Source organism: Salmo trutta, chromosome 9 (assembly GCF_901001165.1).
Source record: "Salmo trutta chromosome 9, fSalTru1.1, whole genome shotgun sequence".
NCBI classification, from domain to species: domain Eukaryota; kingdom Metazoa; phylum Chordata; class Actinopteri; order Salmoniformes; family Salmonidae; genus Salmo; species Salmo trutta.
Genome location: NC_042965.1, coordinates 7304145 through 7319880, shown reverse-complemented (window position 1 = coordinate 7319880; position 15736 = coordinate 7304145). Strand labels below are relative to the sequence as shown.

Below are 15736 nucleotides of genomic sequence, written 5' to 3'. Positions count from 1 at the left end.
CCCTTCCATATGTATTTGGACAGTAAAGTAAAAATATATATATTTGTCTCTATACTCCAGGATTTTGGATTTGAGATCAAATGTTTGATATGATGTGACAGTACAGAATGTCACCTTTTTTTTAGGGTATTTTTTATACATATCTATTTTACCATTTAGAAATGGAAGCACTTTATGTATCTAGTTAAAAGGGCTTCTGGCGTTTGTAATTTCCACTTAGAAATGTTCAACTTGATTTTCCCTTATGAAGAATGTATCAACCCCTACAAAAATGTCCATTAATTGTAATCCACATTATAATTCACATTTCCTGTCGCTGAAGGATTATTTTCCTGCTGTAGCAAACTGGCTCAAATTAAGATCCTACATATGTATAGTATAATGGTCTAATTTATTTGTTTTTATAAACACAATTGTTTTTACAAATCAAGCTGCTTTATACATGGACGCTAGACAGCACGTAGTTCTTTGAAGATGTAATTCATGGAGCATTTTCAGCAGGATGGAGTGTGTTAGCACTTCACAACTATTGTATCAGTTGGAAACACACACAGGAATTCCGGCTTGGGAATGACCAAGTTCCTGGCCACTACAGGAAGGTGTGCATAAAAAGCACTTCCAAAGCGGGCAGCCTGTACCATTCCTCTCCATTCAGCGAGGGAACACAAGGGAAGTACACATTTGTATATATTGATGAAACCAAAATTGGGAGATTGCCTAGATGATAGGCCTAAAGTCAGTCAATTGAGTAGAGGTGATGTGGCAGCTGCAACCACGGAGTCTCAAGACGCTTGGCATTGTGTTCTCTATTCTATGGTAAGTTGGGAGGACAACTTATTATTTAGAAAATATTATTTTTTTCTCCAGGAGAAACTTCAGTATGCAGTTGTTTGATAATATGCAAATCATGAAGAAGTCGTATGACACGCGAAAGTAACAAAGGATAAAACGGTCATAATCAAACTTAGTTCTCGGTAGTTTAATTTATCAGATGCTATTTATTATTTGTCAATTGATTAGTTGAAACACCTAAATGTTTCCCCATGAAGCCTAATGATTGCGATTTTTATTGCTCCAATAATTCAAACTTTTTTTTTTCATGCCGGTGTGTTGATTTAGCCACCTGATCCTTTGAGGTTAAATGAATAGTTCACTTTAAACTCGCAGGAATAGGCGGCTGGCAAGGCTAGTGTTGACGCACCCAGGATGAGAAGTCGTCTTCAAATTGTTTAATTGACAGCACTAGTTTCAATTATTCAATTCAAAACAGGCCAAATTATGTTCATTGTAATATTCTGACGATAGCCTATGAAACCTGAATTCGTTTTTAAATTTGACTAAAGAAATGTTCAATTAGGCATGTCATGTTGCTGATCAATGATCTAACAAATGCCTTGGTTTATTAGTTTACGCATTGCAAGCTGCCCTCTAGGCCTATGTATTGTTCTGCTATTCAAAATGAGCCCTTGACATCATGTAGCCTACCTTTGACATCAAGTTGTGTAGACTAATATCGTATTGTTTCACATAGATGGAAGCTACCCTTACCTCAAACTGGAGTCCTGCAGTATTTCAAAGTGGGATGGGATTGTTGACTCCTCTAAAGCAGACCAAACCTTGGATTTCGTCCCAAAGAAGATAAAGAGTATCTGCCTGCTTTACGGTTCATTATTACTTTTGGTACGCGCTAGGCCAGTCTCAAACTCGTACCGTGAGTAATAATGCACTGTGGCTGTCATTGCCAACGAGGGACAGACTACACCACCATGTCTTACTTTCACTGTTCTCCATATTCCTATGCATCTCATTGTGTGATGCATTCATGAAAACAGTGTTTGAAACTCTAAGGCCTTGTGTTGGGAAAGACAGCATTTTAATATAATCCTTTGTCTATTTTCATAAAGAAAGACTATTCATTTTACTTAAATATTATTGTTGAGTTGTTTACATGAAATGTTGACTTTTCTGTACCTTGTAATAGTGATTGTAAGCAATTGAATAATAAAAATACTTCAATATAGATTAGCCAATTGCATTGTAGGCCTTGTGCATCAAGGCTTCAGTTGAAATACCCCAACATTGAGCTTTGTTTGATCTGAGCACCACAATAATTGCTTTGCCTTTACACCCACCAAGGCCTACAATGCTGGTACATTACTTACTGTGATATGTGGTTGTCTCAATATCTTGAAGTAACTGGCCTGTGAAAATGTCACTTTAAAAAGTACATATTCTGGTAACTCATATCCAAATAATGTTGTTGATTCATCCTATACTCGTATTTTTGGCCAAAGCATAAATTGGAGTACTAGCACTTCAAAAACCCCACCTCAATCTTGTAGCAAAGGGACTGTTTCAAAAATGCTTGTTATTTCCTCATAGAGGAGGATGAGCTGGCCAGTCAATGGTCTACTTGAATTCATATTTTGAATGACCAGTATACACCCACACCCTTCTGTTGTTGGGGTATGCCAACACCGTTCCAATGCAGAAAAGCTGCTTTTTAACCTTCTTAATAAAAACAATTTTGAAGGAAAAATATTTTACTCATATCTTAAGTAATTATAGGTCATTTTCCATAGAAATCTGAAAACATTTGTCAGTTGCTTTAAGATGACTGCATTATTAAGTCACTCTGGAGGATCAGAGCATCTGCTAAATGACTAAAATGTTATACAGAGCTGCAGAATAAATTCCCTGAGACTTGTGACTGTTATATTTATTTTGATTGCGTATGTCTATTGTTTTTAATAAACTTTTTCATTTAGTGAAAATAGCCTATAATTGAATAATGTTCAGAAATATTATAGCCACTTCTCCTACTCAGATGTCTATCTATAATAATCATGACAAGTTGACCCCCCCCCCCCACCCCCAATACACCTTTTTATCACTTACATGTGTTAGTTGCAACTAGCTAAAACAGTACTCCTTGTGTGCATCGGGACGGGAATCCTTCGTCTCATAATCATGGATTCTGCAAATAATGAGGAAACTCATCCACTAGACTTTTTACCCCTTTTTCGTGATAGTTAGTCTTGGCCCATCGCTGCAACTTCCCTACGGATGCGGGAGAGACGAAGGTCGGGAGCCATGCATCCTCCGAAACACGACCCTGCCAAATCACACTGCTTCTTGACATACTGCTCGCTTAACCCGGAAACCAGCCACAACAATGTGTCGGAGGAAACACTGTCCAGCTGGCGACCAAAGTCAGTTTGCAGGCGCCCGGCCCGCCACAATGATTTGCTAGAGCGCGATGAGACAAGGACATTTCGGCCGGCCAAACCCTCCCCTAACCCGGACGACGCTGGGCCTATTGTGCACTGCCTCATGGGTCTCCTGGTCACGGCCGACTGTGACACAGCCTGGGATCAAACCCGGGTCTGTAGTGATCATTATGCCTAATTCTATAACACTTATCAATACAGTCACGTATCATGGCATCAGAACTAATACAGAATTATAATGATATCCATAAGGTGCCAGATTACATTTAAACTAAGTATTTTTCTGCATATCTAGAGCTGTCTATCCTGACCAGTGGTTCTGAATATGCTTCTCTGCATCTCTAACATATCTGTAAAAGATTGAAAGGAATCTGTTATTCTGTACATTTAGTAATTACTTGCTTTTCTAAAGTCTATCCACCTTGCCAGTAGGCATGCCAGCTAAGCGAGTTAGACAAGCTACTCTAACTTGATTGATAGCCTGAAATGGCTTGGTAGTAGCTAGTTATGGGGTTGGGAGATTGGCAACCTATCTAGCTGGCTAGCTAAAGCCAACTTCATAAAATTGCTAGGTGGCTACTATTACAGAGAAACAACAAAACATTTATTTATCAATGAGGAATCTTGAAGACCGTTCATGAAATAAAGGTGCCATAAACAGCATGACAATCTAAAAACACACAATGTTTATTTTTCTAGGCGAGTCAGTTAAGAACAAATTCTTATTTTCAATGACAGCCTAGGAACACTGCCTGTTCAGGGGCAGAGCTGCCTGTTCAGGGGCAGAGCTGCCTGTTCAGGGGCAGAGCTGCCTGTTCAGGGGCAGAGCTGCCTGTTCAGGGGCAGAGCTGCCTGTTCAGGGGCAGAGCTGCCTGTTCAGGGGCAGAGCTGCCTGTTCAGGGGCAGAGCTGCCTGTTCAGGGGCAGAACAACAGATTTGTACCTTGTTAGCTCAGGGATTTGAACTTGCAACCTTTTGGTTACTAGTCCAACGCTCTAACCACTAGGCTACCCTGCCACCCCAACAATGTGGAAAACAACATGATTATATAGACTGATCTGTCTGAACCTGATTCTGTTCAATTTTCCCTATCCCATTAGGCAACATTTAATGGCAGTTATCAGATGTTTTCAGAACCCAATCTGAAAAGTGGGATGTTCAGAGATAAGTTTCAACACATCCATTGAGAAGAGCAAAATCACAAGACCTGAAACCATCCCCATGTTTCAAGGCAGGATCAACTTTCATTATGCAAACGGAAGTGGGAATGGTCAGAATAATTGAAACCATTACTCAACCTAGCCTAATTGTTCTTCATTGTTACATTTGTATGCCATCCATTATCTTTGCCTGTTACACAGTAGGTCCAATTCCTTTCATTAGTATTAAAACATCATACAGGACATTGACCTTGATTTATTAGACCCTACCATGGATGATTGGTTCAATAAAAGCCTTGCCTCAAGATCAATCTTGACCACAAGGTGGTGATCTAACAACAAATTGCTGCGCATGTTGCTGCACACTATATATACAAAAGTATGTGAACACACCTTCAAATTAGTGGAATCGGCTATTTTAGCCACACCCGTTGCTGACAGGTGTATAAAATCAAGCGCACAGCCATGCAATCTCCATAGACAAACATTGGCATTAGAATGACTTTACTGAAGAGAACAGTGACTTTCAACGTGATGCCACCTTTCCAACAAGTCAGTTTGTTAAATGTCTGCCCTGCTAAGCTGCCCCGGTCAACTGTAAGGGCTGTTATTGTGAAGTGGAAACGTCTAGGAGCAACAACGTCTCAGCCGCGAAGTGGTAGACCACACAAGCTCACAGAATGGGACCACCTAGTGCTAAAGTGTGTAGCAAGTAAAAATCATCTGTCCTCGGTTGCAACACTCACTACTAAGTTCTAAACTGCCTCTGGAAGCAACATCAGCACAAGAACTGTTAGTTGGGAGCTTAATGAAATGGGTTCCCATGGCCAAGCAGCCGCAAACAAGCCTAAGATCACCATGCGCAATGTCAAGCGTTGGCTGGAGTGTTGTAAAGCTTGCCTTCATTGGACTCTGGAGCAGGGGAAATGCGTTCTCTGGAGTAATGAATCACGCTTCACAATCTGGCAGTCCGACGGACAAATCTGGGTTTGGCGAATGCCAGGAGAACACTACCTGCTCGAATGCATAGTTCCAACTGTAAAGTTTGGTGGAGGAGGAATAATGGTCTGGGGCTGTTTTTCGTGGTTCGGGCTATGCCCCTTAGTTCCAGTGAAGGGAAATACTAACGCTACAGCAAACAATGACATTTTAGACGATTCCGTGTTTCCAATTTTGTGGCAACAGTTTGGGGAAGGGCCTTTCCTGTTTCAGTATGAAAATGCCCCCTTCACAAAGTGAGGTCCATACAGAAATGGTTTGTCGATTGGTGTGGAAGAACTTGACTGGCCTGTACAGAGCCCTGACCTCAACCCCATCGAACACCTTTGGGATGAACTGGAACGCCTACTACGAGCCAGGCCTAATCGGCCAACATCAGTGCTCGACCTCACTAATGCTCTTGTGGCTGAATGGAAGCAAGTCCCCGCAGCAATTTTCCAACATCTAGTGGAAAGCCTTCCCAGAAGAGTGGAGGCTGTTATAGCAGCAAAGGGAGGACCAACTCCATATTAATGCCCATAATTTTGGAATGAGATGTTCGACGAGCAGCTGTCCACATACTTTTGGCCATATAGTTCATGCTTTATTGCACTTAGATTTTGAAAAGGATAAACATTTATCCAACTCCCAGTACCTTTTAAACAGAAGATTTATATGAGTTTGAGATATTCCATTTAATTTTAAATTGATCCTGCAAATTATATTTAACCGCCTTGGATTGCTCCAGAAAAATGGGTCATGGTAACGCAACTATTAAAATATTGTCTTATGGTGGTTGCTAGGAAACTAGTGAATCCAAGACAAGTATTAGAAGAAGAAAAATCTGTGGCGATTCATCGATGTCGATATTTAGATATTTTCTTTGATGGACATGACTTAACTAATGTAGATGGTGTAAGTGTTACAATAAGAGAATAATAGTGATATGCCCTCCTTACAGGGCTATGTTGAGTGATGTGTACAGCAGAATACAGTAGGTATATCTGTGCGTTAGCTCCTTTGAGTAATGCTTGGACACCCTATACTTTGAATCAATACAGACAGCCTCTATGTGTGAAGCCATAGCACTCTATTTTCTTGCATTACTTAAAGGTGGGGTTCTCAACCCTTTTCCTTCTGAGGACCACTGAAAGAATCTGGGGACCCCCTACATCACATATTTAAGAGGAAAAAGTGTGCTCAATATTTATTGTCTACACAATATGTCAGTACACTATACAATACAGCATATCACCAGTGTTGGGGAGGGGTGTAGTTCAACTAGTAATTGAACTACATTTTGCAGTAGCTTGGTGGTAGTTAAACTAAATTCAAATATTGGTAGTGTTTTAAGCAGTTAAATAGTTTGGTTAGCGCTGTAGCTAACGACTTAAACTACACACTACTTTGTTTTGCAAAAATAAAATATGGGTGAGGTAGACAATCATTTCTTTTTTGGAACTCGACCTTCCTAATTTCACATTCTCTTAACATCTGACTCCAGAGAGATCTGTTGTTGCAATTTGTAATATATGACATTTCAGATTGAGATATGATAATTTATCATGAGGTAGTTTGGATGTAGTGAACTACTTTTTCAAAGTAACTTTATTGAAGGTAACTATAGTTTTCTTAAATGTAGCTTAAGTGTAGCTGAACTACTTCTAGTGTGAAGTAATTGGTAGCTTGGTAAACTATATTTTCAGAGTAGCTTCCCCAACACTGTATATCACATTGCGTAACCAGAGTGCATGTTTTCATATCTGCAATAGCCATTACCCTTACAGTGTAAGATCAAGTTTCCAATTGTCATTCCTCCTTAAACCTCACACAACCTCCTGTTCTCCAATACACAGAAACAGTCAGAGGTAAAACAACTGCATGTGTATCCATCAAACGCTTATTTCTGGGCATATTTGACCATCTCAAATCAAACACTTCCCCTGTCTGCTACGGATTATAAGTAGGTGTCCAAAAAGCCCTAGCACAGTCACAGACACGTTTCCCTCTGTTTTAGAGTATCGCGCTCTCACACTCTCCAGGGAGACTAGACCCATTTTCAACTCAGTAATGACTCTCAGGAATCTGACAGGCTGGGGTTGGCAATGGGGCTGATATTCTGCGATACCCTGGCACTGAATGGAATCCACATTACATCTGGCTGGCTCTGTTAGAGCTATCAGATGTGAATTACACGGCCGTGTGCGGTCTGTTCTTTCTCTCCTTTGTTCTGTCTTTGTAACTTTTGTAGGGACAAAAGGTGATGCTAGGAATTGTGGTTAACAGATGCTTTGGATTGCTTTAGAGCTGATTGTCAGGCAAGCATTTGGATTTGATTGTATTTAAAGTCAGTTACTCTATGTACGGTGCAATTGGAAAGTATTCAGACTCCTTGACTTTATCCACATTTTGTTACGTTACAGCCTTATTCTAAAATTGATTAAATAAAAACAATTCCTCAATCTACACACAATACCCTATGACAAAATGAAAAAAGGTTTTGAAATTTTTGCAAATGTATTAAAAATAAAAAACAGAAATACCTTATTTACATAAATATAGTCAGACCGTTTGCTATTAGACTTGAAATTCATCTCAGATGCATCCTGGTTCCATTGATCATCCTTGAGATGTTTCTACAATTGGATTGGAGTCCACCTGTGGTAAATGCAATTTATTGGACATGATTAGGAAAGGCACACAACTGTCTATATAATGTCCCACAGTTGACAGTGAATGTAAGAGCAAAAACCAAGCCATGAGGTCAAAGGAATTGTCTTCAGAGCTCTGAGACAGGATTGTGTCGAGGCACAGATCTGGGGAAGGGTGCCAAAACATTTCTGCAGCATTGAAGGTCCCAAAGAACACAGTGGCCTCCATTTTTAAATTAAAGAAGTTTGGAACCACCAAGACTCTTCCTAGAGCTGGCCACCCGGCCAAACAGCAATCAAAGGAGAATGGCTTTGGTCAGGGGGGTGACCAAGAACCCTATGGTCACTCTGACAGAGCTCCAGAGTTCAGCTATGTCTGAAGCACTCCAACAAATCAGGCCTTTATGGTAGAGTGGCCAGACGGAAGCCACTCCTCAGTAAAAGAAATGTGACAGCCGAGTTTACCAAAAGGCACTCTCAAACCATGAGAAACAAGATTCTCTGTTCTGATGAAACCAAGATTGAACTCTTCGGCCTGAATGCCAAGCGTCATGTCTGGAGGAAACCAGGTACCATTCCTACAGTGAAGCATGGTGGTGGCAGCATCATGCTGTGGGGATGTTTTTCAGCAGCATAGACTGGGAGACAGTCAGGATCAAGGGAAAGATGAACAGAGCAGAGTACAGAGAGATCCTTGATGAAAACCTACTCCACAGCGCTCAGGACTGGAGCAAAGGTTCACCTTCCAACAGGAAGCACACAGCCAAGACAACGCAGGAGTGGCTTCGGGACAAGTCTCTGAATGTCCTTGAATGGCCCAGCCAGAAACCCATTCTAACATCTCTGGAGAGACCTGAAAATAGCTGTGCAGCGATGCTCCCCATCCAACCTGACAGACCTTGAGAGGATCTGCAGAGAAAAATGGGAGAAACTCCCCGAATACCGGTGCGCCAAGCTTGTAGCGTCATACCCAAGAAGACCCAAGGCTGTAATCACTGCCAAAGGTTCTTCAACGAAGTACTGAGTAAAGGGTCTGAATACTTATGTAAATGTGATATTCTTTCAGTTTTTGTGAAAATGTATTGCTTTGTTATCATGGGGTATTGTGTGTAGATTGATTAGGAGGGGGAAAATTACATTGATTTTAGAATAAGGTTTTAAGGTAAAAAAAAAGAGAATTCAAGGGGTCTGAATACTTTCCGAATGCACTGTGCATGTACTCCTCTTCCTGGGTGAAGAAGTGTTTCCAAAATCTTCTACTACATGATCATATCGAGCTATGTATTATCGAAACATTTTGAAACATCTTGGTATGTGTGATCCCTATGTGAACACAGTAGGTAAGTGTTCACCACCGGATCATGTTTGTTGACGCCTTATCTGAGGACCTATCTGTATTGGTGATGTATTGAGAGGCATGCATGAGAGCTCTGACAGGTTCCCTAGATTGTCAGTGTCACGACTTCCGCCGAAGTTGGTGCCTCTCCTTGTTCGGGCGACGTTCGGCGGTCGACGTCACCAGCTTTCTAGCTGCCACCGATCTACTTTTCTTTGTCCATGTGTTTTGTCTTGATTGTACACACCTGGTTTCCATGACGTTATAATTTATTCCCTATTTAACCCACTGGTTCCCACAAGGTTTTGTGCGTGTTTGTTCTTTGTTAAGTGTTCGCTCGTTTGTGTAGAGCTGTATTGTATTCCCTGAATGGAATTAGTTTGTCTATTTTCAAGTAAAGTACGTTTTTACCCAGTTCTGTGTCCTGCGCCTGACTCCGTCCTACCCGCTGCACACAGACACTTGACAGCCAGACCGGTCTTCTCTAATACTGCTTTAATTTGTCTCTTTGTATTGGGGCTTGTGTAAGTGCATGACAGGTTTTCAGAGCTTGTCTGGATTTCATTGGCCTTACAAAGCGTGTTTTGGTGCTCACAGAGTATAGACTAGAGCTTTAAAGGTCAACATTGAAACACAATAGTATTATATATTTTACATTATAAACTGGGTGGTTCGTTCCCTGAATGCTGATAGGCTGAAAGCCGTGGTCCACGGGTATGACAAAACATTTATTTTTACTGTTCTAATTACTTTGGTAAACAGTTTATAATAGCAATAAGGCATCTTGAGGGTTTGTGGTATATGGCCAATATAGTACGGCCAAGGGCTGTATCCAGGCAATCCGCTAAGAACAGCCCTTAGCCGTGGTACATTGGCCATATACCACATCCCCTCGTGCCTTATTTGTTAATTATAAAGGGGAAAACATGCGTGTTCCCATTTTTCACCCCCAAAAATCACCATGAATAACTTAACTGCTTGGCCTATATTCCCATAGAGTGCATTAGGTTTACCGTGTTTTTGCCGACTGTTGTGAAGTAATTGTACTCCATTACATAGTATGGCTCCAAAATGAACTATCACTCAGAAAGAGTGATTATTTACATATAATCTAATGAGTTGTGAGGCTCTTGTGGAGAGTTGGTCAATTGATGTCTGGGCAGCCAAAATAGCCCGAGTTACATTCAGCTGCCAAGACACAGTCACAACAAGGCAAAGCAATGTAAGACAATCCTTGGTTAACACATCTGCTGTAACTTCCATTGTAGAAGCCGCAGGTACAATGATAACATCTAACTAGTTTACAGGAATCTCTTGTCGTGCCCTAAAACCAGGTGCACATGTATCCAGCACCATGGACAGTGCCATATCAGTGTTAACTTTAAGTCAAAAATAGAAAAAGTAGATATGGAAGTGGAGGCAGAAATAGATGTCACCTTTCCAGCATATACTGCTCTTAGATTCTTTGGTATCCCGCTACAACATCAATGGACAGTGGTTGCTGACTATAACCCATTACGGTTCAAGGAGTTTGATTATACTACAGATAAGATGTACCATTTGGACTACAGATTATGCCATTTTATAAACACATCAGTGAAAGTAATGATGCAAGGTTAATTTCCCAAAGAAGCAGCAGGTGAGTTAAATACTGTAGCACGAAAGCATCTAGGAATCTACTCACCTCAGGTTTGATCATAATTTGACATCTTGTTAGCCTTTGTGGCTGACCTGTGAAATCTGTCTGTGTACCCACCACTCACTGAGCTATACGCTCAGCATGGCTTTACCAGAGACTCCTCTGACATCCTTCAACTGTTCCCACCAAGATGGACCGAGTAAAGCACCACACTTTCACAAGTCAGTAAACATTCTACAGCCTAGGTATATTTGATATTTTCAGTGCATTTATTTGTTTTGTTCTATGGTAGACAAACTTATTTTGTCAGTCAATCTTGTGTAGGCCTACTTTGTGTTTGTGTGTGCGCGTGTGTGTGCATGGGCATGTGTGTTTTCCAATAAAGAAGCAGATGGAGCTGTCAGCTTCTCCTCCATGCACAGTTAATCTCCTGAAAATCTAATCTTGACATTCCACTATAGCTGCTCACTACACCAGTGCTTACCATAGTTTTCATAGATTTAGTTAGGGTTTGGATCTCATCTAGCAGATTCTGTGAAAATGAGGATACAGTATGGCTAACCATTTGGCTTTTCAATTGAGAACTAAAAAGTCCTGAGAGTTAAGATCAGTTGAGCACTGTCCTTACCTGCAAAAGGAGCAGTTGCTTTAATTAATATATTGCCAAGACTAAATCACTCTGAGAGAACTTTAGTGCTCCTTTAAAGAAAGGAAAACTATACAAGCAATAGGTTAATATTTCAGTGCACTAATATATATATAAATAATAGGCTCATATTCATTCTTGTTATTTTTAGATAAAGGTCTAACTTATTGACCTCTGACCCTTTGATATGGATTTAACACATAGAAGATGCAGAATCCAAAATCTGCGCTGGGATGAAACGAAAAAATTGGAGTGACTGAAAAAGCCATTACGATATGACATTTATCATTTAGATACAGAAATGCGAAGAGCTGAACTGCGAGCTGCATTGTGCTGAGAAATGTGAGTCAGCCAGACATTCTGTGAGTATGGGAGCTGCAAATGGGATTGGAGTCAGATCGATTCATTTGTATTAATATTTAAATTATTTAAAGAGCAAGGGTTTCTTCAAAGCAGATTTTTCTGTCCTTTGATCAGATTTTTTTGGCAGAACCTATAGAATGGATTACATGTAACCTGTAAAAATAAACTTACAATTGCCTTTGTGGAGACACGAGTTATATATTGACAACATGATTGTAGTGGTACTGGTTCTGGATCAGTATTTATACAATGTTGGACAGCATAACATGAATGCAACAGAGTAGACTAACAAGGGAAATACATGCCTTGTTCTCATGCCAAACCCTAAGGCTACATAGCTTTGAATAAAACCCATCAAAGCCGTAGTACAGAATGTCTCTATCAGCAAATTGCCCCCACTGAGAACCTTATTGCTCATCTTTGTGCTGCGCTTGTCTACTACGTTGTTTGAGGGGAACTCGGTAAGTCTCTTGACGCCCGAGTGTAGAGGCTGGGGATACACATAGCGTACATGCCAGGGTAGTCTCTATGTGCCTGAAGTGTTCTTAGCACTGATTTTCTTGGCCTCAGCAAAAGAAAAATAAGAGTGCACTCCGTGGTATTTGTCTCCTTTCTCTTGAAAGCCTTAAAATACTAATGACTGTGTTTCCTACCTCAAGGCATTGTTTGCCATCTCTCTGTTAATGTACAGGGCTGTGAAAAAGTATTTGCCACCTTTCTAATTCTCTACTTTTGCATATTTTTTTATACAGAATTTTATCAGATCAACCAAAACCTAATATTAGATAAAGGAAATCTGAGTGAACAAATAACACAACTATTACATACTTATTTCATTTATTTCTTAAACAAAGTTATGCAATGCCCCTGTGTGAAAAAGTAATTGCCCACTTCCACTCAGTAGCTGGTTGTGCCACCATTAGTTGCAATGACTCCAACCAAATGCTCCAGTAGTTGTTGATGAGTCTCTCACGTCGCTGTGGATGAATTTTGGCCCACTCTTCCATGCAGAACTGTCTTATTATCTCAGCAACATTTGTAGGTTTTCAAGCATGAACTGCTCATTTTAAGTCCTGCTACAACATCTCAATCTCCCACAAACCCAGGTGGAAAAAACCCCCCAAAAAAACAACTTAAGTATGATCTCCAATTAGAGACAACGAGGACCAGCTGCCTCTAATTGGAGATCATCCCAAACAAACCCATCATAGAAATACAAAACTAGAACCTGAACATAAAAATACAAAACATAGAAAAACACCCCCTGTCATGCCCTGACCTACTCTACCATAGAAAATAAAATCTTACTATGGTCAGGACGTGACAGCACCACTTTTCCGTTCTAAATTTTTGGTAATTTTTTGAAACAAGTATTTTTTTTCATTTCAATTCACCAATTTGGACTATTTTGTGTATGTCCATTACATGAAATCCAAATAAAAATCAATTTAAATTACAGGTTGTAATGCAACAAAATAGGAAAAATGCCAACGGGGGTGAAAACTTTTGCAAGGCACTGCATGTCGTGTAGGGAAACTTTACCCAATATATCCAACTTATCACCTCTAAAATATAAATAAAACACTATGAAGAGTTTATATAGTGTCTCATGACATACCTATTTGAAGGTTTGTGTTGAATTTAAATTGGGTTTTTAGGGTGGCGCTAAATTTATCTTCACAATTAAACTGTGGCTGTCAGGGTTTTCGAGAGCCATGATGGCTCGCAGTGATTACGCAATTTTATAAAAGACCTGGCAACGCTCCATTACCTTCTTAAATCATGTAGAGACAGGCAGTATGACGGTCTCGTAATTGATTTTTCTGGAAAGTGGAGAAATTGTGCTTTACAATGGTATTCATATTACAGTTGACCTGGAAGTATTACGTTTTTGGGGCATTGAAATAAGGTCAAATGTACGTAACAGCGCACTATACTAAAGTGCATTAGCTATCGTTATTTGCCCCTTTTTCACTGCACTGTATTCTGAGTGAACATTGTGGCAAAAGACGTAAGATTTTACGATTATATTGTAGTACCTAACCCTTTTCATTGTTTGAAACTTGGAAACTTTGTTGCTATTTTTCTGGCACGTTAGCTCAATGGAAATCTTGGTGGAATGGCCTACCTTATAAAAAGGTGTAAAAACACACTTGAATGGAATAGTGTGAAAATAATCTCAACTGGCAGTTTTTCTAACAATGTTTGATATTACTTAACCCCATATTAGCAGCATAGATAGGTGGCAGAACATTCGGTAAAACACTTTATTTGGATACTCCACAGACTATCAGTAACATATTAACTATCTACTAACCATAACCCCAGCCTTAACCTTACCTCTTATCCTAACCCTTATTCTAAACCTAATTCTAACTATAGCCTTAGCAAGCAGTTGCTCATCAACAGATAATGTGTTAATAGTATGACCATCTGTAGATTTCTTTCTTCCTTTTGTACATGCTTCCTTTTTCATCCTATTACTCACCAATGATACAGAGTGCCAACCAGCACATACCACAGGACTTGAGTCTCTGACATATGGCATTTGAAGCACAGGGACCATCTGGGCCTTAGCCTTTGTATGGCACACTGCCCTGCTCCTCGCCTAAGCGAGGCAAATACTGGATCTCATCCAGAATGTCATCCAAAAGCCCCACCAAATGAGAAAGCATGAGCAGACTTTGGCCAAAACAGAAATACTGCTTGCATCGCCTGTTTGTAATACTCAGTATTCATCATATTTGTATATTTTGGAGGGGATCACATTTTGCATCTGGTCCAACTTGCTACGTCCTGACCCTTGTAAGAGGTCATTACTACTCCATAGTAGAGTGGTCAGGGCGTGACAGGGGGGTGTTTTGGGTGTGTTTTTTGGTTTCGGTTTCATTGTGGGGTTTCTAGATTTCTATTTCTATGTTTTCCTTTTCTATGCGTTGGCCAGGTATGGTTTCCAATCAGAGGCAGCTGTCTATCGTTGTTTCTGATTGGAAGCCATACTTAGGTAGCCTGTTTTCCATGTGTGAGTGTGGGTTGTTAATTTATGAGTAGTGTTTGCCTGCTCTGCGGTACGGCTTTGTTGTTTTGTTATTTAAAGTGGTTGGTGTATTGCATTTAGTTTCACGATTAATAAAAAGATGTGGAACTACGAAAACGCTGCGTTTTGGTCCGATCCTTCAGAAAGCCGTTACACAACTGGGTCCATTTGGTCAGTCCAAGCTGTAATTGTGTATTATGAGATGAGTTGAGCTCCTGAGTCAAACAGCTCAATTGTAGAGTCCTTAATTCCATCCTCTTCGGTCTAACCATTCTCGCATTATCTACATACCACATTACCACTTTGATGTTGTTTGTGATGCATTCAACCCCCCCCCACACACACATTAGAGAAAGATAAGCTTATCAAACACCACTTTCACTGAAAACTCTTTATTCTCCTTCATTTGTCTTACAGTGTAAATATTTGCAAGGTGCAGCACAATTATTGTCCTTGAGCTATTGTAACATCATTACTAAGCTGGCTATTTACCTGATTAGAATATCCCTATATGCATTTTAATATAGTATTTCCCCAAACTGCTGATAAAGATACAGGACAAATGTTTATCCAATGTTTCAGTGTTTAATTAATGTTTGTTTAATTAGTTCATTTCCATTCATGTTATGATATATTTTGTTCTCTGTCGCTCTTGGGGGATTTCTAAATGGCATAGTCAATGGAGAGGCAATGGGG

At 40.1% G+C, this 15736-nt stretch overlaps 1 long non-coding RNA gene across 1 annotated transcript; it reads left to right on the top strand.

Annotated features, from left to right (window-relative positions):
• Positions 1–558: 558 nt before the first annotated feature.
• On the top strand, positions 559–2774 carry LOC115199776 (uncharacterized). Its single transcript, XR_003879413.1, has 2 exons — positions 559–816; positions 1532–2774. It is a non-coding gene; the product is annotated as an uncharacterized LOC115199776 (long non-coding RNA).
• The last annotated feature ends 12962 nt before the right edge of the window (positions 2775–15736 follow it).